A 10,978-nucleotide genomic window follows, 5' to 3' on the forward strand; every position below is an offset into this window, starting at 1 on the left:
TAGGTTGGCGAGAGCGTCTGCCATTTGATTCTCTTTTCTTGGCACGTGTTCTAGTGTTACGGCCTCAAACCTTTGTAGCAATTATGTTGCCAACTAGAAATATTAAACGAGATCATCTTTCCTCACCTCATATTCAGTTAGGAGTTGATTGATTATGAGCTTGGAGTCGCCATATATCTCAAAGGCTGTGATTTCCATGTTGATTGCCATTTGGAGCCCGATGATTAGTGCTTGGTACTTAGCGACATTGTTGGAGCATAATTCGCTTAGTTGGAATGAATAAGGTAGTATTTGCCTTTGTGGCGACATGAATACTACTTCTGCCCCCGTTCCGTCTGCTCGTGCAGATCCGTCGAAGAACATCGTCCATGTCGGGAATATGTCGATGTAGAACACCTCTTTGTTAGGCAAGTCGTCTGAGATTTTCCAATCGGCTGGGATTGGATGGTCGGCAAGGAAGTCTGCTAGCGCTTGTCCCTTGACGGCTTTAGCTGGGACGTAGATGATCTTGTATTGATTGAGAAGCAATGCCCATTTAGCTAGTCGCCCTGTCAAAACTAGCTTGGACATGAATTATTTGACCGGGTTAGCTTTAGCAACCAAGTGGATGGTGTAAGCATGCATGTAATGTCTGAGCTTCTGGATGGCAAACATTAAGGCAAGGCATATTTTTTTCTATTGAGGAGTAGTTCAACTCAGCGCCGGTGAGCGTTCGACTGAGGTAGTAGAACGCTCATTCTTTCTGGGATTCGTTTTCCTATGCCAAGAGTGCTCAAACTGAACTTTCCTGAGCAGCAATGTACAATATGAGTGGTTTCCCTGGTACTGGTGCCCCCAGGACAGGTGGACTTGATAAATACTTCTTTATGCTTTCAAAAGCATTGTTGCATGCTTTGTCCCATACGAAAGGAACATCTTTCTTCATGAGTCGACTGAACGGTTGACAACGCCCTGCAAGGTTGGAGATGAAGTGTCTGATGAAGGCTAGCCGTCCTTGTAGACTTTTCAACTCGTGCAGGTTTCTTGGCTCGGGCATGCTTTGAATGGCCTTGATCTTTGATTGATCCACTTTAATGCCACGATGCTTGATAATGAAGCCAAGGAACTTTCCAGATGTGACGCCAAATACACAATTTAACGGGTTCATCTTGAGGTTGTATTTTCGCAACCTTTCGAACACTACTCGCAAATCCTTCAAGTGATCTGATCTTTTCTTTGTCTTGACCACCACATCATCTACATAGCATTTTACGTTCTTGTGTAGCATGTCATTGAAGATCTTCTGCATTGCGCATTGATATGTAGCTCCAGCATTCTTCAGACCAAAGGGTATCACCTTGTAGCAGTAGATACCTTTTGGAATGCGAAAGGCTGTTAGTTCCTCATATTCAAGAGCTATACAAATTTGATTGTATCCAGAAGAGCCGTCCATGAATGATAGTGCCTCATGGCCAATGGTCGCGTCCACCATGATTTCAATGATTGGCAAGGGGAAGTCATCATTTGGGCAAGCATCATTGAGGTCTTGAAAGTCTACGCAAACACGTATTTGTCCAGATTTCTTAAGGACTATGACGATGTTGGAGATCCACTTAGGGTATTGCACCTCTCGAATGAAGCCTGCTTCGATCAACTTGTCAATCTCGGCCTTGATTTGTGGGATGAGCTCGGATCGATAGCGTCTTTGAGTTTGCTTTATTGGTCGCGTTCCAGGCTTGACTGCAAGATGATGCACATCAATGATAGGGTCGAGGCCGGGCATTTCCTTGTAGGTCCAAGTAAAGACGTCCTTGTACTCTAACAACAGCTGGTAATACTTCTCTATATCGTCTGCCCTTAGTAATGCATTCATGAAGATAGGCTTCGGTTCCTCACTTGTGCCTAAGTTGAGTTATTTAAGATCGTCAACTGTGGCTTGCCCCCCATCTTCGAGTTGTGACGGTGCTGTAATGACATATTCCTCGAGGATTTCATCTTCTTCACCTTCTTGGATTGTGATGTGGAAGACGTCTTGGGCCTCTTCTTCGGTGTTGACCTCTCGAGCTTGTTGGCATGAAGATTGTCCAGTGTAGATGGTAGTGCGCCTTTTCATTTTCAATGATCCAACTTTGTTAACCTCCAAAATTGCTTGGCGCTTCATTCTTGAAGGAATGGAACTTCGAACGTCATCATTTTCTGCCAGACGATCGATCTTTTCTACTTCTGGTGTCGTCTTTCTCCTTCTGGAAGGCTCTTTGGCTTCTTCAAGTCTTTCCATAACTGACTGTCGTGGAGGAAAGCTAGTCGTATTGCTTTGCTTCTTAGGTTTCGACAACCTTTTGAAAACAGAGCTTCGAGATGCTGATGTGTTAAACCTTTTGAAGACAGAAGTTCTGTTTTGACCGCCAATGAGTTTAGGTGCCAAAACTTTGGGCCTTGAACGATTCATTCTATAGAATATTGATGTTTGTGGGGCAGGTTGAGGCTCCTCTTTATCTTGTATAATGCTCATACTGATGTGTTGAGCGCTAGCATTTTTTGCCTTGCTGGAGATCTTCACCGGTGCATTTGGTGTGAAGCCAAGTCCAGCTTTGTTATTGTTGACCTCGTAACCATGCTCCTCCAACTTCTTCTGAGTTTTAGTGAGATCATGTTCGTTGTCTTTGACAGTGTTTAAATCCTTCTTTCCTAGATTTGCAGAGGAGGTGAAGTTGTACCCAGCTTTCAACATGAGTTTGTAGGTGTTTGGATCAAAACCTTCTTCGATCCTCTTGGTTGGGAGAAAGCTTGGTTCTACCCCCTTTGGCATGCCTTTTATGAAGCCTTGTGATGGTCTTGCAAACTTAGTGTCGCCTAGCTATGTCAGAGGCAAAACTGCATTCGTTTTGAGCAACTTTACATTATACATGTGCCGCTGTGCATCAGCTTTACTTGCTGCAGTTTCAAACGAGGATTTACCATTCTTTCTTTTCGACGTCGGGATGTATCGAAAAACAGGTACTTTTGGTCCATTTGAGGGCGTCCTACTCCCTCTGGTTGTTACAGGTTTAGGAAGCTCATCGTCGTTTTTGCTTGAAGATGGCTTAGCTTCTTCTTCTTGCTTCTTGGGCACAGCTTGCGACTCCTGCTTTTTAGGTGTTGCTTTGCCCTTGGATTTGATCTCTTTTGGAAGAGTTTCGGGAACCATGTCTTCATCCATGTAGAACTTGGCATCTGTGAAATGTGATTCGGCTTCGGTGAATGGCTTGGTGTCGCCATAGATCACCTTCACTCCTTCTCGGTAAAATTTTAAGCATTGGTGAAGGGTGGACGGTACTACTCAATTCGCATGGATTCAAGGCCTTCCTAAGAGCAAACCATAAGAAGTTCTTGCATCAATCACGTGGAATATTGTGCTTGACTTGAGTTCACCAATGGTCATCTCCACTCGGATCATGCCCATCGCTCTTTGTCCTCCTTCGTTAAAACCTTGGATTAGTAGACGGCTTAGGGATAGTTCATCCACCTTGATGTCGATTGTGGTCATTGTTGACTTTGGCATGATATTTATGGCTGATCCGCCATCCACAAGCATGCGGTTGACTTTGTGCTCCTTTACGTACCCAGAGACGAAGAGAGGACGGTTGTGAGGCTTGGATCCTAGCAGCAAGTCTTCGTCGGTGAAGTGGATTGTGTCCTCGGCGGCACAGCATGTGGCACACTTGTGTGGCCGAAGCCTCAAGCCTTCGTTCTTGCTTTCTTTCACTTCGTGGTCGTTTGGACTTGTTAAAACCGCTGCCAGTGCCCTTCGTATCTTCTTTGGCAATTGTAGTGCTTCCTCGATGCTAAAGTGTGTTGGCAGACCTTCTTCAGGTGTAAGAGTATTTTCTCCCTCAGTGGCGACTACTTTGCCTTTTGAGGGTTCTTCCATTTCTACTTCGACCATGTGACATGCAGCGATAATGCAATGTTGGAAGAAGTCCTCCGGGAAGTACTCGTGCAAGGAGCCGAGAATGCGTGGCTTTTGCTCCGCAAGTTCCTCAACATATATTGGCTTAGTAGCTCTTATGTTTCTTTTAGGCTTCCTATTGCTGCGGCGGCGGTGCTTTCTCCCTTGTTCCCCCTTTGGCTTTATAGCTTGCGGTCTCGGTTTCCTCGTCCTCTTATAGGTCACCAATGTCCATCCTTTATCATCGTCAGTAGGTGCATCTTGGTTGCTTGCCCCCAGTGACGGTGGTGTAGAAGGTGCAGTGTGGTTTGAGTATTGCCGAGCATGGTCAGGCATTTCTTGAAGAGGCACGGGATCAAAGGATCTGAACACGACCGTAGTGGTGTGCATTACAGCTGTGTCTTATAGGTCGAGTTCAATCCGCCCTTGTTGTGCCAACTTCATGATGAGTTCTTTTAGGATGAAACACTTGCCCACATGATGACCCACGATACAATGGTACTTACAGTACTTGGGATCATTGATGCGATTCATCTCTTCAGGGCGTTTGCATTCGGGCAACTCAATCACCTTCTTCTCCAGCAGGTCGTCCAGCATTGCGTCCATGTCGGAGTCCGAAAAAGGGTATACCTTCCGCTCCAGTTCCCTCAAGGTGTTTTTGTACCTATCTTGGGTGTGGGAAGGCTCACTTCTTTTTATCTCCTTTGCTTTATTATTGAAGGAGATTTTGACGGGTACGGACGAGGTCTTGATAGGGGTGGTATTGGTTGTAAAAGCTTCATTGGCGGGCTTTTTCCCATGATTGTCTGCTCTTGAAGTAAACACCTTATCCCTTTTGAAATCGTTGATTGGTTCATTCTTTCCATGGTGGGCGATGCTCAGCTCCATGTCGTGGGCACGGGTGGCTAATTCTTCAAAAGTTCGTGGTTTGATACCTTGAAGGATGTATTGTAAACCCCATTGCATGCCCTGGATGCACATCTCGATTGAAGAAATCTCGGAGAGCCTATCCTTACAGTCGAGGCTTAGATTACGCCATCGGTTGATGTAGTCCATGACTGGTTCTTCCTTCCATTGCTTCGTGCTCATCAGCTCTAGCATGCTTACAGTGCGGCGGGTACTGTAGAAGCGGTTGAGGAATTTCCTTTCCAACTGTTCCCAGCTGTTGATGGACTCGGGCTCCAGGTCCGTGTACCACTCAAAGGCGTTTCCTTTTAACGAGCGTACAAACTGCTTGGCGAGGTAATCTCCCTCCGTCTTTGCATTGTTGTAGGTTTCGATGAAATGTACGACATGTTGCTTCGGGTTTCCCTTTCTGTCAAATTGCATAAACTTCTCGGCGGTTGATAGCCCATCGGCATCCTTAAGACGTCGATCTTTCTGGAGTAAGGCTTCGAGTACAACGTGGAGGCATGAGAGCTCCCTACGTACTGTGCCTTGATGGTGTTGGTGATCATCTTTTGTAGCTGCTGGATAGAAAGAGATCCCATGAGTGCCGCTGCTTGGTCTGGCTCCGGCTTCACATTGATTTTCTTCACCGAAGGCTCATCTTCTCCGCCAGCTTCTCCCTTTAGTGGATCATCCTCTGGGTCGGGTTTCTCGCTGTCCTGCGCCTCCAGTCGGTTGACTACTACTGCAATTTGCAAGTCTTTTTCTTCCACAGTTCGGGTTAGCCTTGCGATTGCTTCATTCATTTGAGCCAGCTGCTCATCAATTGAAGTTGATCCAGTGGTCATGACTTGCATGGCTGAACTGTCGCTTGAATCGGCATCGGAGAGCATGGATTCAGAGTATTTCCTTGGGCTTTCCCCCTTTGGTGTCCTTAGTGAGGCTAATGTGATCACAGGCTCGTGCCTTGGGTGCTCTTGTTCCCTTGGCAGAGTTGATGTAGAGGTGAAAGAGGCGGCAGAAGTAGCTCTTGCCTTGCTTCGAGTCGTGATGCCCAAAGTGACACCACTTACGATGAGGACGCTCTTGTTCTTTACGCCAATTACGGGAACAGTTTGAGCCTTCCTTGATGCCATTAATTTTGGAAGTGTGCTTTGAATTTCTTGAACTGAGAAAGAGATGAGAGGTAGAGATAGTCCCACTGGGCGTGCCAAATTTGTAAACACGAAATTTTCCTGAAACGAAAGAGACAAGAACCACGTGCACAAAATAATATTTGTATTTGATGATTTTGGGTTACAATCTCTCATAAATTTGATCATCTGATTCGATCTCCGTAAGGTGTTGATTTGTGGATGTGTGATTGATCCAAATGGTCGTTGGGCTTGATCTAAGGATGAACGTTCTTCAAGGGCTGTGGGCTTGATCTTTGAAGGTGGATTTGAGCGGATCTTCAAGGAGCCGTTGGGGCTTGATCTTGAGGATGAGTGTTTCTTCAAAGGCCGTTGAGGCTTGATCTTGAATAACGGTGATGAACGGATCTTCAAGGGCTTTTGGGCTTGATCTTGAAGAACAATGATGAACGGATCTTCAAGAGCTTTTGGGCTTGATCTTGAAGAACGGTTGGATGTATGGATTTGTCAACGTTGTTGATCCAAAGGGCCGTTGGGGCTTAATCTTAGGATGAACGGATGATGAACGATGAATACTTTCTTCAAGAGCCGTCGGGGATTGATCTTGAATTGGTGGAAGTTCTTCAAATGGCCGTCGGGGCTTGATCTTGAAGGTGGATGATTGTTGATCCAAGGACCGTCGGGGCTTGATCTTGGAAGAACGATGAACGAAGAACGAAAATGGCTTTCTTGATTCTTCGGGAACCTAGATGCTTGAGAGCTTCGGAGTTTTAGAGTTTCAGAGCTTCAAGGTTTTGGTGTAATATGAATTGGTGAAATGAAATGAATGAAATTGGCTTCTATTTATAGAATTTTCCAAGGCCTAATTTTGAATATAATATCCCAGATGAAATAAGTTGTTTCTGCCAGGTGTTGACACGTGTCCTGTTTGATGACTTTTCCAACTTATTTCGAATTTTTGTTTAGACACACGCTACGTGTAAAATTTATGTAATACATGAGCGTTGAAACTTTGATTTATCGGTCAACATTTATTTACCGAAATTTCGATGTCTACACTCATGTTGTTGAAGTGACTAAATTAATTTCTAGTTGCCATAATTGAAATTGTTTTGTGTTTGTGTTAATTTGATGTTTCTCATGCTTATCACACCTACAAATCCGTCAATATGGTTGAATTATTGGTCATGCTGACCTTGCTTTTTCTTTTGAGTTTTCAGAGCATCTCCACCAGTTGGTGGAAGGCAAGAGCAACAATGTTGCTCTCAAACCCAAAAAACACCTCCAACAATCCAAATAAGCAAGGGCAAGTGGTGTGCCAACCACTACCAGCCCAAGTGCCCTTAAGCACAACCTACTATCTTTGAGCAAGCTGACGTCAACGCCTTTTTTATTTTATTTTTGTTAGGCATGTATAACACACACATTACTGAGGGAGAGTGGCCGATATGGCTGCAGCGGTGGGCTCTGCTGTAGTAGTGCAGTCAGATATTTCCAACTGTAGGTACATGTGGCTCCATTTAAAGCCGTTGGTTTTCCAACGGTAAAAAAATTATAAATATTAGTTTTGCGCCACGTGGCGCTATTTGATGCGTCTGGTTTCAAATCAATTTGAAAATCAACAGTCATGATTAATCCAACATTAATTTTTTTTAAAGAAAATCATTAAAAGATAGAAAAAAAATTAAAAAAAAAATCAGAAAAAATTAGTAAAAATTAGGATTTTTTTTATATTGTTGTCCTATAGATACTCAATTATCTTCTTCATTTTCCTTCACAACTCAATATTCATTTTCACTACAATCTTCTATTTTTGTTTTCCACTTTCCAAATTATTATTTTTTTTGTAAATTAATTATGTTTGTTGTAATGCTATGCTTTTGTCTTGTATTTGAAAGCATACAAAAAATAATAAACAAGCGTTTTATTTTCAAGGCATAAAAATATAAGCAATCTTCTATATTTTAAACAATCTTTTTATTTTCAAAGCATAAAAAAGAATTAAAAAAAATATTTTTGAATAGTACTTGCCTTTGCCCTTGCCGTTGCCCTTTTCAAACTAGTGGAGTTACACAAAGGCAAGTATTATTCATAATGAATATCAATGGCAACTTACATGCCCTTGGGTTTGAGGACCCTTCAATTTCAGTCTAAAATGCCCTCTACAAAATTTTTACCTTCTCATAATTATATATAGGGTAATGCTAGAGAGACTAAATTTGTAAACAAAATATGCAAACTAAATGACTTGTTGCCAATAGGAATGATAATCAAATCATCAACTTCCATGTTATTTTGTTTACAAATTTAGTCTTCCTATAACATTACCCTTATATATGTATTATACATCAGTATAATAATTATTGGTACAATATTTTGACTATACTACATATGGATAAAATTATAGCTAGGTACATTGGTACTCTTATTATTGGCATATTAACATGTGCATTAAAAAAAAAGGGAGTTTTAACGAAAAGCCCGCGGCACTGTTTACTTTAACGAAAAACCACATTTTTACATTAAAAAGTCAAACCTGGTACTATTTACTTTACCCTTTATTTTGTTCTTATCGTTAAAACTCAAAGTTTTCAAGCCTTTTTCATTAGTTTTCCTTAAAAAAAAAAAACATGCAAATCAATTTACCTACAACGATACAAATATAATGACCTCCATATATTCACACTAATATAGTTACTAGGAATTAAGGACAGAAATCAAAATCCAATCTAACTAGTGTGGAGCCAAAAATAATCACAAGGCGACACATGGATTTTTTAGTAAAAGAGGACCAAACTACCCTTGAGGCACATCGGGATTCCTACACGCGAGCAGCAAAACAATGCTCCAAAGAGGTAACAATTCAATATTCATCTCATCAAATTCCCTTTTTTGCAAAGTAACCTCCAAAATAATACTAATTGGTAAATTAATAGATTAATTACCCAATTAATCCATTAATTACCTATTAAATTATACAATTTAACCTAAAAATTGTTAAGGGGCCGGCCACTTACTTTTCATCCTCACCTTTCTCACTTTTCTCCATTTTATTACCCCATTTATACAAATAAATAATTTTGTAACCTCCCATTTAGAAATTTAGAAAATTCCACAAGTGAAAATTCCAATATTCAAGAAATGGGATCGCGGCGATCCACGAGACTAAACGTGATCTTAGGGGGAGTGGCACCACCACCACAAGGCTCCACCATGGCAACCACCGAGGTGGCCACCATGGCAATCACCCGCAACGAGGTCCATGGCTCCACCACTACGGCCCAAGCCATGCTATCCAAGGCCCATGCCATCAAAGCCATGACCCGAACCATGTCACTCCATGCCCAACGTGAGCCCAATGCGTTTCCAATTCGAGCCCAAGCCTCGCATTCGCATACACCATGCATTGAGCAGGCCGTTCCCGTAACCCAGCCTGCTTCCGTAATCCAACCTGCTTTTGCAGCCCTGCCTGCTCCCGCGACCCAGCCTGCTCCCGTAATCCAGCTTGCTTTTGCAGCCTTGCCTCCTATGGTTTCCTAAGTAGCTCAAGTTGGCCCGAGAATATCTCAACGGAGCAACCATCAAGCCGGGGGCATTTTCACCATATTTCTCCGCGGATTTGACATTTCCCAATTCAAATCTTGCACCCGGAGTCTACCATACTTCCATTGCTCAATGAGGCACATTCTTTCCAAGCTCTTCCAATCCAAATGGCGAACAACACTTGTCTCGACAAGTCATAAAGTTGATGAGCGCCCTTGCACAACAGACAACCTTGGTGAATCAACTCTTGCAACGCACCGAGATCCAACGTGCCTTAGACGAGGTGTCCCTAAGGAGGACAAGGGTAGATGAACCTTTCCACCAACGTCTCGGCAAGCAGCCTATCAACCAGCCACGATCCGAACATTCTGGTAGTTTACGCTCCCGCTTAGGTCTTTGGGATAACGTATACTCTCGTCTTAGCGCGCAGAGGAGCGTGCATTCCCAATCAAGCCTACGGGCGAGCATACGTTCACAGTTGAGGTCACACTCCGATTATCAACATGGACAACCTTCCAGGCGAAATGTTCATTCACAACTAGGCTCGCAATGAGCATTCTCCACCTCACATCGGAGTAGGCAGCACGGCAGACGGAGAGAATCAGTCACTTAATCTGACTCAAGTTCAATCGGCAGCCTGCGAACGGCCCGTTCGCTTGCCAGATACATGCCACATGCACCGCAACTATGACATGGAGAAGTCGAGCATAGGGAAGAGCGGCCCAAACCCATAGGTCACGACCGGGGGCAGTCGAAAATTACATTGCCTCAGTAGAGGCAAATTTAAGAAGAAGTTTATAGGCTTCTAACTGAACGAGGCTACTGACGATGCGCTTCGACTGACGATGCGCAATTTCCAACGAAATGAGGCTACTGACGATGCGCTTCGACGAGACATGACCAAAATAAGCATGTCACCATTCACGAATGAGATCGATTCACTTCATTTCGTATAAGGGAGACGAAGATCCGGATCGACATCTCAAGTATTACCGTAGTACCATGATCCTCTACAGGAACAACAATGCGCTTATGTGCAAAATTTTTGCCATAACTCTACAAGGCGAGGCGCAAGACTAGTTTCATACTCTACCGCCGTAGTCGATCCAGAGTTTTAACAAACTTTCCTTTGTTTTCACTAAGGAGTATTCGTCTAACCGCTCAATCAAAAGGACATCCGACCATCTCTTCAGCATCATAAAAGACCATCGGGAGACAATTTGCGACTATGTCAAGAGGTTCAAAGTGGAGAAGGCCAAGATTGTTGGCTGCAACGAAGACATAGCAACAGCAGCATTCAAAAATGGGCTTCCCACGGAACATCTTTATTCGAAAAATTGATCATGGGAGAAGAATTGACCTTAGCAGCTTCGTATACTTTGGCAGAAAAGCATGCATTATGGGACAAGGCCAAGCAGTCTAACAAAAACGAGTCGAAAAAGAAGCACATGGAATGTTCCCTGACCAGAGAAGACTCAGCGCTTGAAACATTCACTAAGTTCACAAT

The sequence above is a fragment of the Malus domestica genome, chromosome 17 (genome assembly GCF_042453785.1).
Source record: "Malus domestica chromosome 17, GDT2T_hap1".
Lineage (NCBI taxonomy): Eukaryota > Viridiplantae > Streptophyta > Magnoliopsida > Rosales > Rosaceae > Malus > Malus domestica.